Source organism: Pleurodeles waltl, chromosome 10 (assembly GCF_031143425.1).
Source record: "Pleurodeles waltl isolate 20211129_DDA chromosome 10, aPleWal1.hap1.20221129, whole genome shotgun sequence".
In the NCBI taxonomy this organism is placed as follows: domain Eukaryota; kingdom Metazoa; phylum Chordata; class Amphibia; order Caudata; family Salamandridae; genus Pleurodeles; species Pleurodeles waltl.
Window position 1 is genome coordinate 119,899,004 of NC_090449.1, and position 14,033 is coordinate 119,913,036.

General features: G+C 45.1%; 1 pseudogene; it reads left to right on the plus strand.

The window, feature by feature from the left end:
* Nucleotides 1–241: 241 nt before the first annotated feature.
* LOC138260719 (carbohydrate sulfotransferase 12-like) lies at nucleotides 242–4,042 on the plus strand (annotated as a pseudogene).
* Nucleotides 4,043–14,033: the final 9,991 nt, after the last annotated feature.

A 14,033-nucleotide genomic window follows, 5' to 3' on the forward strand; every position in this document is an offset into this window, starting at 1 on the left:
GTGTCACTGGTGCAGGAGCGACAGCTTGAATTGCTAACCATTTCACCTAGACCCAGAGCTTGCCTAGTAACACTGTGGTAAACAATGGTCGAAACCCTCTTTGGACTACAGATGAACCACTGACCCTGCATCAATCCACCTCTTCCAGGGGCACTGGAGTACTGGCAAAGCTGGTGATCATGTCCTTATGAGCACTAAGCTCTAATGGAAGAGCGCTTTGGCTGTGATTTGTAAAATTCAACTGCCGAGGAGCCAATCTACCAGGCAGTGAGAGGTGAGGGGGTTTATAAAAATAGCCCAATAGCTGAATCGTTATGCCAGCACCCGAACTCTGGCCTGAGGGCTCACACTGCAGAAGATTCTGGGTCATTCGGGGATTCCTAAAGTTAACAATCATGCAGTTCCATGAGCGATCTTTTAAATGCATACCAATCCAACTTACCCTTCTAGTAAGAATAAAATTATCCAGCAGTGTATGGGAAGAATTCTTATTGTGCGTTAACCAATGCATACATTTGTTTTTTAATTCTTTGTGAGACTCGCTTTGGTCCGCCGTAAGCTTGAGGACACTAGAAGGGACCACCACATAAGGACATGAGGCAGAGGGGACATCTCGCACTTTCATCCCCGACAGCAACCATAGCCGCCCATGTCATCATAGTCACAGAAGTTGGGCCCCACCACAACCTGGCTCAAAATCGACCCACCCCTGCACAGCCCAGATGGCCACAGGGTGTCATTACTCAGGTTACTCAAAACTGGATCATTCCCACTGCAGGGGGGAGGTGCTGCAACTGAGCCTAAGTAAATGTCTCTTGGCTGGTCTACTGGCTGCCTTCTGTTTGAGACCCCACCGATGGGACCAGCTTGGTTACCATGTGGGCTTGGGTTGAGGCTTCCCTGTAAGCTAGTTCCAATCTTTCCAAGTGTGCTATCAAGGGTGAAAGCTCCACCTACAGCACAGATGTCAACATATTTTGAATTTCAACCACAAAATCTTCCCCCAACGACTTCAGCCCAATGGTGTTTTCCATTCTAACGAGCTCCATAAGGCTACTGGCTGTGGGGCAGCAGCAGCTTTCACTCTCCTCAACTCCCTAACCTTTTTGAACTTGTATAGATTAAACTTTCAATTTCTTAAATTTGCTAAATGCCACACTCCTATTTTCCAGTCTCTGAGCATTATGGGGTGCCCCGAGCCATAGTCAACAGTCCCAGCATTGTCTGAGTGGTTGGGCCCCGCCTGGGGTCACAGTTGGGGCAGTCATGGCCTCCGGAGGTTGCAGGTTGTACTTCCGCAGAAGAACTACAATGGTCATGGTTTAAAGATAAGCGTATTTCCACAAGTTCAATTTCCGTTGCTACAACTCCTCTCACCGTTTAAAGCATCTTGTCAATTGTAGTGGGCTTCAGGGAGGCAACTAGTGGCAGACATTTGCGTTTGCCCATGGTGGTACGAAATTCCAAGGTTGAAAAAAAGAAAATCTTTGGGCTAGTTAGGAAGCCTCATATTGATAAGCCAATTACTCAGGATCCACTTAGAGTTTCAAGAGAGAAAAAAATAAAAAAACACACACACCACGATAGCCAAAACCCTCTTATGCGCTGGGACAAAGAGGGAGGGCCCAGCCCTTTACGTTGATGACAGGTGAAGACGGGCCTGGGGCGTGCCCGGGCATAGCCGGCATGTGGACCGCGCAGCGGAACCAGCACGCTAACCTTTTGCGCCTCCAGGTGCGTTTGCTAAGGGGTCAGCCCTCCTGCTGCTCAGGTCTCTGGGAGATATGTACTGAGACTCCCCTCCGGGTCCAAACAAAGTGCTCCATGCAGCAGGAACAGCACTCTGAACTTATGCGCCTCCAGCGGCGCATACTGAATAGGCTCAGGTCGGTTGGAGATGTGTGCTGAGAATCCCCCACCTCCAAATAAACAATTTAATAGTGCTGCAAGCATTTAAGTACATTTATTTCCCGATACTTCCCTAAGGTAAATTTTAGGATCCCTATACTTTACCATAGGTAAACTCCCCCATGGTAAAGTGCAGAATCCCTATATTTTACCATTTTAATAATTAAAAATATATATACATTAGGATCTCTAGGCTTTACAATAGTAAAATTCCCTATGGTAAAGTTTAGGGAAAATTGAAAAAATTTATTTAACTCAAGAAAATTATTGAAATATTCTTTTTGAACTGTAAATTGAATAATAAATTCCCACCTAAAGAAAAAGATATATTTTGTATTCTTGAAAAATTATTTTTCGAACTAATAAAAGTAATTTGATTATATTGTAATTCATGAAAAGTTACATTGATGTTTAAACTAAAAAATGGTTGGTAAAATATTTTTTAGTATAGGTTTTGTAACATTAAATTAACTTTGTTAATATGTTTAACTATTTTAAATAATGCAATTTAATTTAATGTAGCATTGTTGACATGGACTTTAATTTGAAGCTTCTGCTTCAATATGTTCTGTGGAAGGATGTTGCAGTACCATGGTTGACCATATGTAGTGATGAATTTAGTACTGTTTTGTAATAATACTTTTGGAGTTCAGTTTGTGAATAGCATTTTGAAGTATGCTTGTTGTACAATTGTAGTTCTACCAAAGTACTACAAAATGCAGTTTGTGACTCAATCTCATCTGTTGTTTGTTTTTGGTCTAAATACAAGGGTATTTATCTTTCTCCTGGATTAATTTCATTTCGTGTATTGTCTTTTTAGACTCTTGCTAACATCACAAAACAAGGAAGGAAGTGTCCGCACTGAGTGAAGAATGACCAAAACATGGATGTTTCGCCTCTTTCTAGTGTTCGGTTCAATTTTCATGATCATTTTTATCTTTGTGTTTTGGGACAGTAGTCGGGAGACTAACTCATATTTTCAAACTCCATTATTCGGGTCAGTTTCTCCATATAAACAAGAGGAGCAACACGTTACACCCCCAGATGAGGAACCGGCCTATTCGTCAGAAGTAGATACGTTTTTAGACATGTTTTTGAATGCTAGTACGCCACATAATAGTAGCTCGAACCAAAATACTGAGCAGCCACCTCCAGTGAGATCAAGCCAAGCAATTTTGGGCAGATATGAAGAAAATGTGAGGGGCTATGATTGGACCTCTCATGACACTAAAGTATCAGTGGACCAGGATATATTACAGGAAGCAAGAAAACAAACTTTACGGCAATTCTGCGCCAACTCCAGCTTTTCTTTCCCTACAAAGCAGCTCCTTTGATGACATTCCAAACACGGAGCTAGACCACTTGATCGTGGATGACCGTCATGGCATTATTTACTGTTACGTGCCCAAGGTAGCTTGCACCAACTGGAAGCGGGTAATGATTGTGCTGAGCGAGAAACTTTCAGAAAGTGAAACTCCTTATCATGATCTGCTTCAGATTCCTCCTGGAGATACCCACAACCCGAGCTCACTCTTGACCTTGAACAATTTCCAGCACATATACGGAAAGTTCTCCCGCCACAAGATGAAGATCCGGTTGAAGAAGTACACCAAGTTTCTGTTTGTCCGTGACCCCTTTGTGCGCCTCATATCAGCTTTTCGCAGTGAATTACTTTTGGAGAATGAGTGGTTTTACCGTAGCTTTTCTGTGCCTATAATGAGACGCTATTCCAACCACACAAGTTTCCCAGCCTCCGTTCATGAGGCCTTTTCGACTGGCCTGATACCTTCCTTTGCCCAGTTAATCCAGTATCTCTTGGACTCACATACTGAGAGTGAGGAGCCCTTTAATGAACACTGGCGGCAAGTGTACCGCCTGTGCCACCCATGCCAGATAGAGTATTGTTTGTAAATTAGAAACATTGAATGAGGATGCTGCACAGTTGCTTCGGCTACTTGATGTGGACACACTACTGCAGTTCCCTCCTAGCTACTTAAATAAGACTGCTAGCAGCTGGGAGGAGGGCTGGTTTGCTGAAATCCCTCTAGCACAGAGACAGCAGCTGTACAAGCTGTATGAAGCTGATTATGTCCTTTTTGGATATCCAAAGCCAGAACACTTACTGCAAGACTAAAAGACCCCAACATACCAAAAAGTCAACACATCCAATGTTCAAAGCTTCCATTACAAATTTTAATGATGGTTCAAATGGACTAGCTTTTATTTGCTTGTTAATAGTTTTTATTATGTAAGGTAAGAATTGAGGAGGACTTTGACAAACAGTGCGAGCTGGGTCGTTCAGTTGCTTGTATTTTTTAATAAAGATTTCAATTGACACACTGTTTATTTTTTAATGAATGAGGATTCCTTTGCCAAATGGGGGGCTTTTCCAATCATTCATTTCCCTGCAGTCTTTTAATTATATTTCAGATTAAGTCACTTTCTTTTTGTTTCTTTGTTTTTTTGTCATTTAAGATTGCAGGATACATTTCACTAACAATGTACGTTCAGAATAATATCTCCTTCCATGCCTAAAGACTGTTTATTATCTGCAGCCGAGTTTACAAAGGGGAGTGGCCTTCTTGATACGCTACGTTTTCTTTCATATATATATTTTATCTCTCATAAATTAATATACAAAGTTTCCTGTGGGTAACACTACAGCTGAGCATATGGCTGGCTCTGCAGTGCTTGTCTTTGACATTGGTTGTCTGGATTGATGGGATACATGATGTTGTCTGTTCCTTCCCTGCTGACACGTCATAGCCTTAATACCTCAGTGCTAGCACTCCTAAGTGTATTTATTCCTGTCCAAATGTTTGGAAGATTGTATTTTGATCATAACAAACTAACCCACGCATGTTTTTCTGGCCAGATAAGTGTTGGATATTTACCACTGATGATTTTGAAACCAGCAGTAGGTTTGAAGTAACCGAGTGTAAATGTTAGGTCAGAGATATTCCTAGCCCAAACAAATAACTGAGAGCCATTGTTCTTCATAAGCAGTACTTAATTTGTGCTTGTTGTTTCCGGTGCTGAGCACCGGCACTTATTTTTGAGGGCTGGGGCTTATTCTTCTGCCTTAAGCATTTGCTGCGAACAAAAAGCACATTTGGGAAAGACGGGAGAAGAGAAAAAGGAAAAAGCGTCACTAAGGTAGAAAGCAGAAAGCTGCAGGTGTGATCTGAAGGGGCAGGGTGTGGCTTTAAATGGATTGATGAGTCCCGAGATGGCTTCAGGATTACGCTGCCTCAGTATTCCGTGTTCGCACGTTTAAATGCAGCAGCCGCGTGTTCAAGAGGAGGGCTTTGGGCACCAGCATGTTTTTATTTACAAATTATGCACTGTTCACAAGGCACTAGCTCTCTATCTCTACAGTGTTAAAAAATCCAACATAGCTACCAAGGTTTGAGATTGCATATGTGTGACATCTACATGATTTCAGTGTACTTATGAGTTACATACAATGATCAAATGTGTGACAGTTACAGTGACACTTACTCGTGAGCAAAGCTAAGCAGTGAAGTCCACTGCACATCCTCCTAACGTCATCACACATGATTTTACAACTTCTTTGACCACTACTGCTGAGCTGCTTCTGGTACCATGGACAATTTATAACATTTATTGGTTTCTCAAAAGAGAACGTGTAAAAATGCCAGGCCATTGTAACGTGGCTACATAAACGCCTTTTATTACAATTTAGAAGATTGACATCCAACTCCTGTCCTTAATCTATATAGTACTACACCATTAGCATGCTATCAGTCTCAAACAGCACACTGACAGACATCACGGACTCACTCTCTCAGGGCCGGCATTAGCGCTGGTGGTGCACGGCGCTACAATGCCCACCTTGTGCACAGATTCCCCTCGCTATCCTGATCCTCCAGCGCCCCTCATCTCTCCACAGCCTCTCTTTCACACCCATTTCATTTGTTTTATAGCGCTACTCATATCAGTATAGGGTGTCAGAGAACTTTACCTCACGCACACATTACCCAAAGACAATGATTCATACATGTGTAAATCAGTCTAGGAAATGGTGCATAATACAAAGAGGATCACAAGGTGTAGGAATCACGTCATCCAAACTAGTAGACCACATATTAAGAGTGTTTGAATGGAGAAGCTCAAATGTAGGATTATATTTAATACCAACCACAATGGCTGGAGTTGGCTTTCTACCTAAACAAACCCCTTTTAGCACTATTGGGATAGTGAAAGACTGGGGAAAACATAATGTTTAATCTATAGCATGCACCTGAGGTCTCTGATGACAGTAAAATATTTTCAAGCTTACGCGTTAAGAATTTTCAATTCTATAAAGGACACGGAGGCGAGGGTTCTGCTTCTCTTTCTATGCTTTATTTTCACATAGCAGCCAATAGGAGAAGATATTGTTAAAGGAAAACATATCCCAGCATTCATAGTATATACAATATAATCATAGAAAACCAAGTATATAAACCAAAGAGGCTAAAGAACTTCCTCTTTCTTTGCGAAATCTCAGTCAGTAAAAGTCAATGAAGTGTATCAACATTGAATCGAACAAGAACACATTCCAAAGATCCAGGAGAACACAGCCACTCCGGATAAGGAATGATGCAACATCCAATCTGATAAAGTCCCCGGAATGAAGAGCTTCAACTCTGATCAACACCTGAGAAGGGAAGAAAACGAAAAACTAATCATAGTATATGTCATAGAACCAATGTCCACAACTTACATGTACTGATAACATCACTGGGTGGGTAAGACAATGAGACATTAAATGAAAACAGTATACTTAACTGGTAAGCAGAGGTCTTATTGTCCACTAGGGGGGGATAATCCTCGCCTCTGTGTCCTTAATAGAATTGAAAATTCTTAACGCGTAAGCTTGACATTTTTTTATTCTATGTCAGGACCGGAGGCTCAGATTATGCTAGCAACCACGATTGATGCAATGTCTACAATGATTTGTGATAGAAAGTCTTAAAAGTAGATTCCGAAGACCAGTCTGCCGCCTTCATAATGTCCTCCAACCTCATGCCTAAATTAAAGGACTTTGAAGCCATAGCTCCACGGACTGAATGAGCTCCAAACATGGAGACATTAATCCCTGCTTCAGAAAGAAGCCATCTGATCCATCTGGCTAAAGTAGCCGACAAGACTGGCTTGAAAGGTTTCTGTAGTGCAATCAACAATTGACCTCTAGGGTCTGCACGAAATTCTTCTGTAGCCGATTCAAAGGCCTTTAAACACTGTACTACACATAGTTTGGGATTATGAGGAAAGGAAGGGTAAGATACTGAATTGGTGCCCGTCTTAGTACGTTTGGAGATCGAAAAGGAAACTCCCGTAGGAGAAAAAATCCTGCCCTGCAGATCAAGGGAACATACATCAGATACCCCCTTGCATGAAATGAGGCATAGTAATAAGGTTAATTTGGCAGAGAGTTGTTTGCGTGAAAGGAATCTGTTGTCCGGCCAAGACGAAATGAACGTAAGAACTACGTTGACGTCCCAAAGGGAAGAATATCTGGGACGCGGGGGGTCGACAGACGAATACCCCTCATTAATTTGCAGACAATAAGGTGCTCACCAATAGGTTTACCTAAAGCTGGTAAATGACCTGCTGAAATGGCGGATCTATAATTATTGATCGATCTGTAAGCTAGGCCTGCAGCTGCAAGTGAAGCCAGAAAATTGACCACTAAACTGACATCAGCGTTAAAGGGATCGGAATCCCGTTCCTCACACCAATGAATCCATCGCTTCCAAGCAGAGGAATAACGCTTGTGTGTATTGGAGGACCAGGCTTGTAGGATGAAACTGGAAGCTTGTTCTGAAATGCCTGGCAGGAACCAATGACGCCTGAAATTCTCCAGGCCACCAGGTGTAACTTGCCTTGAACAATCAAGGGGACCCCAGAGGGTCCAGGAGAAGGTTGTGAAGAGGAGGGATTAAGAGAGGGAAGTTGCACAGAAGGTCTAGTGCAAAGGGGAACCAGGCTTGAGCCCTCCAAAGAGGGGTTATCAACACAATCTCCGTTCTCAGACGTCGGACTTGGGAAAGGACCCGAGGAATCATGCTGAACGGGGCAAAGGCATAAGCTCGATGGGGTGACCAGTCCTGGAGAAAGGCATCAGTTGGCATTGCTTCCGGATCTGGTCTCCAGCTGAAGAAGAGAGGAAGCTGGCGATTCAATCTCGAGGCAAATAGATCTATCGAGAAAGGTCCCCATTTCTGGTTGAGAGAGGCAAACACTTTTGGGAGCAGCATCCAATCACTGGAATCCCGCAGGAATCTGGAATTCCAATCCGCCACTGTGTTGCGTGTCCCAGGAAGGTATTCCGCAATCACTGAGATGCGCTGTTGGAGGCAATATTGCCAGAAATCCCTGGCAATGCGAGCTAAGGTCTGAGATCTCGTGCCCCCCAGTTTGTTCACATATCTGACCGCGAGATGTTGTCCATTCTCAAGAGAATGCAACAATCCGTCTTCAGAGGGGAGACACTCCGGATTGCAAAGGATCCGGCTAAAAGCTCCAGGCAGTTGATGTGGAGGCAGAGCTCCTCCTCCGATCAACGGCCCCCCGTGGTCACATCCCCGCAACGGGCTCCCCAGCCCCATCTGCTGGCATCCGATTCCAGAATAACATCCGGGGATGTGTGCGAAAATCGCTCGCCCATTCCAGGCCTCCATGTGCTCTAACCAGGAGATAATCTATCTCCGAGCGGACCTCTGGATTCAGAGGAACTAGGTCCGTAAAAGACAAGCCCTTCTGGAGGTGAGAAATCTTGAGCCGTTGGAGGGCCTGGGAAAATAGCCTGGATCGAGGATGATAAAAGACCCACCATCCTGGCTAAACTCCTCAATGACAAAAGTAGGCGCAATTCCTTCTTGATATTGTGCACCTTCAGAGGAAGGAGGATCAACTGAGCTGTCACCGAGTCTATCTTGAAACCCAGAAACTCGATCTGTTGCGACGGACGGAGACAAGACTTGGGTTGGTTGATTATGAAACCCAGATCCTGAAGAAGCTGGATTGTCCAAGACAAGTGGACCTGCAGGGTAAGGGGGTCCTGAGCCATAATGATCAGGTCGTCGAGGTAATTCCACCACAGCGAAGGGATTCCACCCCAGGCCTCATCACCTTGGTGAAGCACCAAGGAGCGGAGGAAAGCCCAAAAGGGAGTACTTGAAACTCGAAGCACTGGCCCTGCCAGAGAAACTGAAGGAAACGCCGGTGAGGCGGGAAAATGGGAACGCTTAGATAAGCGTCCTTTAGGTCTAGCTGCACTAACCAATCTGCTTCTTGCAGTATATCTCTGAGGAGATGGATTCCTTCCATCTTGAAATGTCGGTAGACCAGCCATGCGTTGAATTCCTTGAGATTTAGGACCAAACGCGATCCTCCTCCTTTCTTGTCTACCAGACAAATGGGGCTTAGGAAACCCCTGGGATGGGGGACAGTTTGGCAAATAGCACCCTTCTTGAGGAGCGCTTGCACCTCCAAGTCTATGATGTCTATATCGGGACGGGAAAAATGGGGAAGCGGAGGGGGGATTTTTGATAACGGGTCTGTTACAATTCCAATCTGAACCCTTGAACGGTCTGTAACAGCCAGGGGTCCCTGGATAATTTTTTCCACTCTGTCAAACAAGTTTTGACCCTGCCCCAAGAACCACCTCGGAAGGGTGGATTATTCTCACCTGAATTGGTGCGATCCTGGGTATCTCCTTGCTGACCTCTGTATGAGTTCTTGCGGTACCGGCCCCTACCTCCTCGGGGACGCGATAGATAGAAGGTGGAGCTTGATTGTTGCTCTTTGTAGTATCCACGGACACTGGGCAGGGTCTCTCGTCTGGGGCCTTGATAATAGGAGCGGCCAGACGAGCGACCCCGCAGACGTCCGGCTCTCCGAAAAAGAGTCTCTCTAAAGACTTTTTGGAGCGACAGTTGGGCTTTATCCATGGTATTGAAGGTTGCAGCAAATTTAGCCAAGTCCTTAATGAAGGGGGCCCCAAACAGGAGTCCCTGGGACACAGGGCCCGCTTCTGAGGTGGCGAGTTCAGTGAGCTGAGGGTCGATTCTCATTAGGATAGGGCGTCTCCTTTCTGTCAATAGGGCCACGTTGGCATTGCCTAGATGGCAAATGGTTCGCTGAGCCCACCCTACCAGGATGTCAGGATCGATAGGGGACTGAGACTCCTTGGCTACGTAAGCCATCTCCAAGATCTTTGCTAGAGGGCCCGAGAGGTCAAGGAGCTTGTCTTGGCAAGAGCGCCAAGCACGGTCTAGGCCCTTTTTGGGGTCCTTAGCCCATTTCTTTAAGAAGGTGACCATTGTAGGATCCACGTCTGGTGTATCCGTGACCTTACCCTCTAAGTCTGGGCGAGGGCACTCAGCGCGAAGCCTGGACCTCACGTCCTTGTCGAAACCTGCCCTGATATGGTTTTGGAGGTATTCTGCCACCTCGGGCGGAGGAACCCAGCTTGAGGAGCGGGGGTGGACGATCTCCTCCGGGCTGAAGGTCAATACACGACGGGCTTTGGGAGGCGGGGCTTTAGCGGACTCCGACTTCTTGCGTTTGCTCGGGCCGGCCGGACCCCGAGATCCTCCTCAGAATCAAACTCGGATGAAGATTTGGAGGATGTCTGGTCTGAATCTGAACCATAAGCGTCTTGCACTTGAGAGGAGCTGTAACCGTGCTCCTTTTGAATGGAGGAGGCCAATTTCCTGAAAATGTCGGAGTGGGCCCAGGTCTTGGCTTTAGCCTTACCTTTGGAGGTAGAGGGCTGGTCAGATAGCGCTTCATCTGAAGGCGCAATGTGGGGAAGCCAACCTTTTTGGCGCGCAAAGCTCTCAAAATGATGGGTGAGGGGCCCCAGAGCCTTCGCCAGTGCCTTATTTACCGAGAGCTACACGGTATTGTCTAGCGCGCCCACCAAATTATCATCAAGAAAGGGAGGCTCACTCCCAAAATATTCCTCGTCCTCATAAGTATATGACTGGGCCATAGTATCTCTGTCACGTGGAACACGTGGATTCTGGGTAGTACAAGACTGCAATCAGGAGGAGTGCAAACCCCAGCAGGCTGAAAGCAGCAGGGATAAAAAACACTGCTTTAAAATAGTTTAGAGTGTGGAGGGAGCCAGCCTGCAGCACTCTAGGCAGCGCCTAATCTGATTTGTCCAACCCTGGTCACAACGTGATATCAGGGCGTCAGGGACTGAGGAAGAGGCATTCAGGCAAAAACTATAGGCAAATTTGCTGGACAACCCTTGCAAAGGCTTAAGGAATCGTCGCTGGGAAGAACTAGGCACTCGCACCGTCTCGTCTTCTGATCGCGCGTTTCATTCAAAAACGGGCGCCAGGAGCAACGAGGAAGCGTGGGTGCGTGTCTTGAGAGGGCGCGCAAGTGAAGAGAGAGAAAGTGCGCACGCGTCAGGCCGCAGGAAAAACAACAGCCGAAACCGCCTCAACCTACAGAGAAATATCTCTGCATCGGGAATGACCCGACACACTCCCGCTCCCACTCCACAGAAAATATGCTGCGCGACTAAACACAGCGCGAATAGCAACACCGTCAGAGAAACAATGGTAAAGAGGTAAAGCACTTAACTGGTTGCGGAAGCAGCAAAGAAAGAGGAAGTTCTTTAGCCTCTTTGGTTTATATACTCGGTTCTCTATGGTTGTATTGTATATACTATGAATGCTGGGATATGTTTTCCTTTAACAATATCTTCTCCTGTTGGCTGCTATGTGAAAATAAAGCATAGAAAGAGAAGCATAATCTGAGCCTCTGGTCTTTGATGACAGTTTATCGGTCACTGTGGTATTAGGTGATTGCAACTAATGAACTACAAGTTTGAAAAGGATCTCTGTGAGGAAAGCAATACCCCACTGCCTTGGCCACATAAAATACAGTTCTAGCTGCATGGTACATATTCTGCTGCAACCTTTTAATGAACCTGTCTATGCTAGAGTATTGTGTCAGTGCTGCCACTAAAACTCTGATCTCTCTCTTGTAGAAGTAGTAATCACCGCAGTTCTCTCATTCTTCCTTGGACATTTGTATTGTTGTCTGGAAAGTGCAGAAAGCGCCTTCCACAGCAGCAAACCCAAGCTCAGTGCCACAGGTCATATTTGATTGCATGGGACCCCTGCCTGCATTAACAGTGCTGCCTTGCCTTGCCGTGGCCGGCGCTCTGTGGTTTGAACTACTCTCCTTCCAGTAAAATTAACTGGCTGCAGTCAGACTTTCATTAACACTTACCGAAAGCTGTTTCTGAAAGGAAATCATGCCTTTCTATTTTAAAAGTAATGCTGCATGTTTATTTTCCTATGTTTGCCAGTTTTTTTACACGTAATAGCGAGTGTGCTGGGGCAATTATGGCCTTACTATACGACGCTGCTTTGCAAAAACAGAAAGTGAATTTACTGAGCTGCGCCGAAACGGGCAAATTTATATTAACATAGTATTAACTGGCCACAATGTTTTAAAGTGTGCACCTTGTAGTGAAATTGGTAACAAGTAAAAACCTAACGATTATGGTCTAGCACACAATTAAAACCAACTTTCTATGTGGACATCATCAATCTTGCAGATGCTCTGCGCTCACGAAGCTCTCACCGCGGCTGCTCCTCGCTGAGTCATTCGGCGGCTGCAAGTAAAGAACGTCCAGTGCTGTCCTATCCTGATGTTCCCAGGGTCTCAGCTGGCAGGGGTGCAGCAGGTCGTAGCCCAAAACACACAATTGGCAGCCCTGCCTGCGCAGAAGATCCAGCAGCCACACGTGGGTCTCAGAGAGGCCAGGCAGGCGGGGCTGACAGAGGGAGCACAATCAGAGTTTCCGCATGGGATAGAAAGAATGTTTCCCTGTGTGCCATGTTACCACGACAACGAGGAGCCATCCAGGCCCCGCGCCAGAAACCTAAACTGCAGGCACACCAGCATGGCTGCACACAAGGCTGTTTTTGGAGCGCCTCACAACCCCCAAAGGCTGTCGGGGAGCTACATATGTGTGACCACTGCATTTAATGTGGTGATGCAGAAACCGTAATTAAACTACGTTAGTCTAACGCCTGATGTGTGGTACTGGGTAGGGCTGCAACAACACCCAATCAGCAGTATTGCAGCTTATTGTGTATCAGGTTTCAAGCAAAATAGGATTGGGCAAAAACTTCTTATCAAAAACATGTATTGATCATTGATAAGAACAGCAAGGTTGGCATTCAGCAATGAATGGGATGCAACAACGATAGAGGTGCATGGTGTGGTGCTCAAACTATGTCGATAACATGAAGAAAAATGATGCATGATTCCAATTGTGTGAAATGGTTACATTTGTCAGCTTAACTAGTTTAGTCAAAAACTGCTTCATAGAGCTTCTGGTACAGGTGAGGAAGAAAATGTGTACTCCCACTTAAACTAAATGAATTGACACATGTCAAGCATAACGCCCTCCTGTATCTTCGGTCGTTTTTGACGCCTATAATCACACTGAGTTTCACAAGCTGCCATATGTGTGGCTCGCTGGACCCTGATTTTTATTGTTGAATGCTTACTTTCACTACAGGGGTATTTCAGTTGTCCTTGTCCTGAAGAAGACCCCTATATTCATTACCTTTGGGATGATACATTGACAGAATTTGATCTGGACTGTCTTTTGTCGAAAAGTCCTTTTGTATAGGAACAGAGTATTCAGCACTAACATCATTTTTGACAGCATTAGTTATACAGACAGATTTTGCCATGTTTCATACATTCTTAATTTGGTGAAGATCCACTCATTAAGTATCTCCTGAATCAAAACAGAGACAGAACCAGATCCGGACTGCCTTTTGGCTAGTTATCCATTTGCACTGGGTGAGACAGTTTGTCGCTGATGTCCTTTTTGACAAAACCTCTGCCGCCAGATTTCATTACCATGTAACATTTACCTTAACGTCAACAGCATTGTTTGACCACCACGCTTTGATGTCACTCGATCAGTTTAAGACCTCATTCTTTGCTGAATATCACAAATGCAGATATCTAAGATCAAACCTTTTTTTAATAAAGAAGCATTGTTCAGTTTGATTTGGTTTCAAACGTACTTCAGGATGAAAAAAAGAAACAAGTGCTGTTGATTT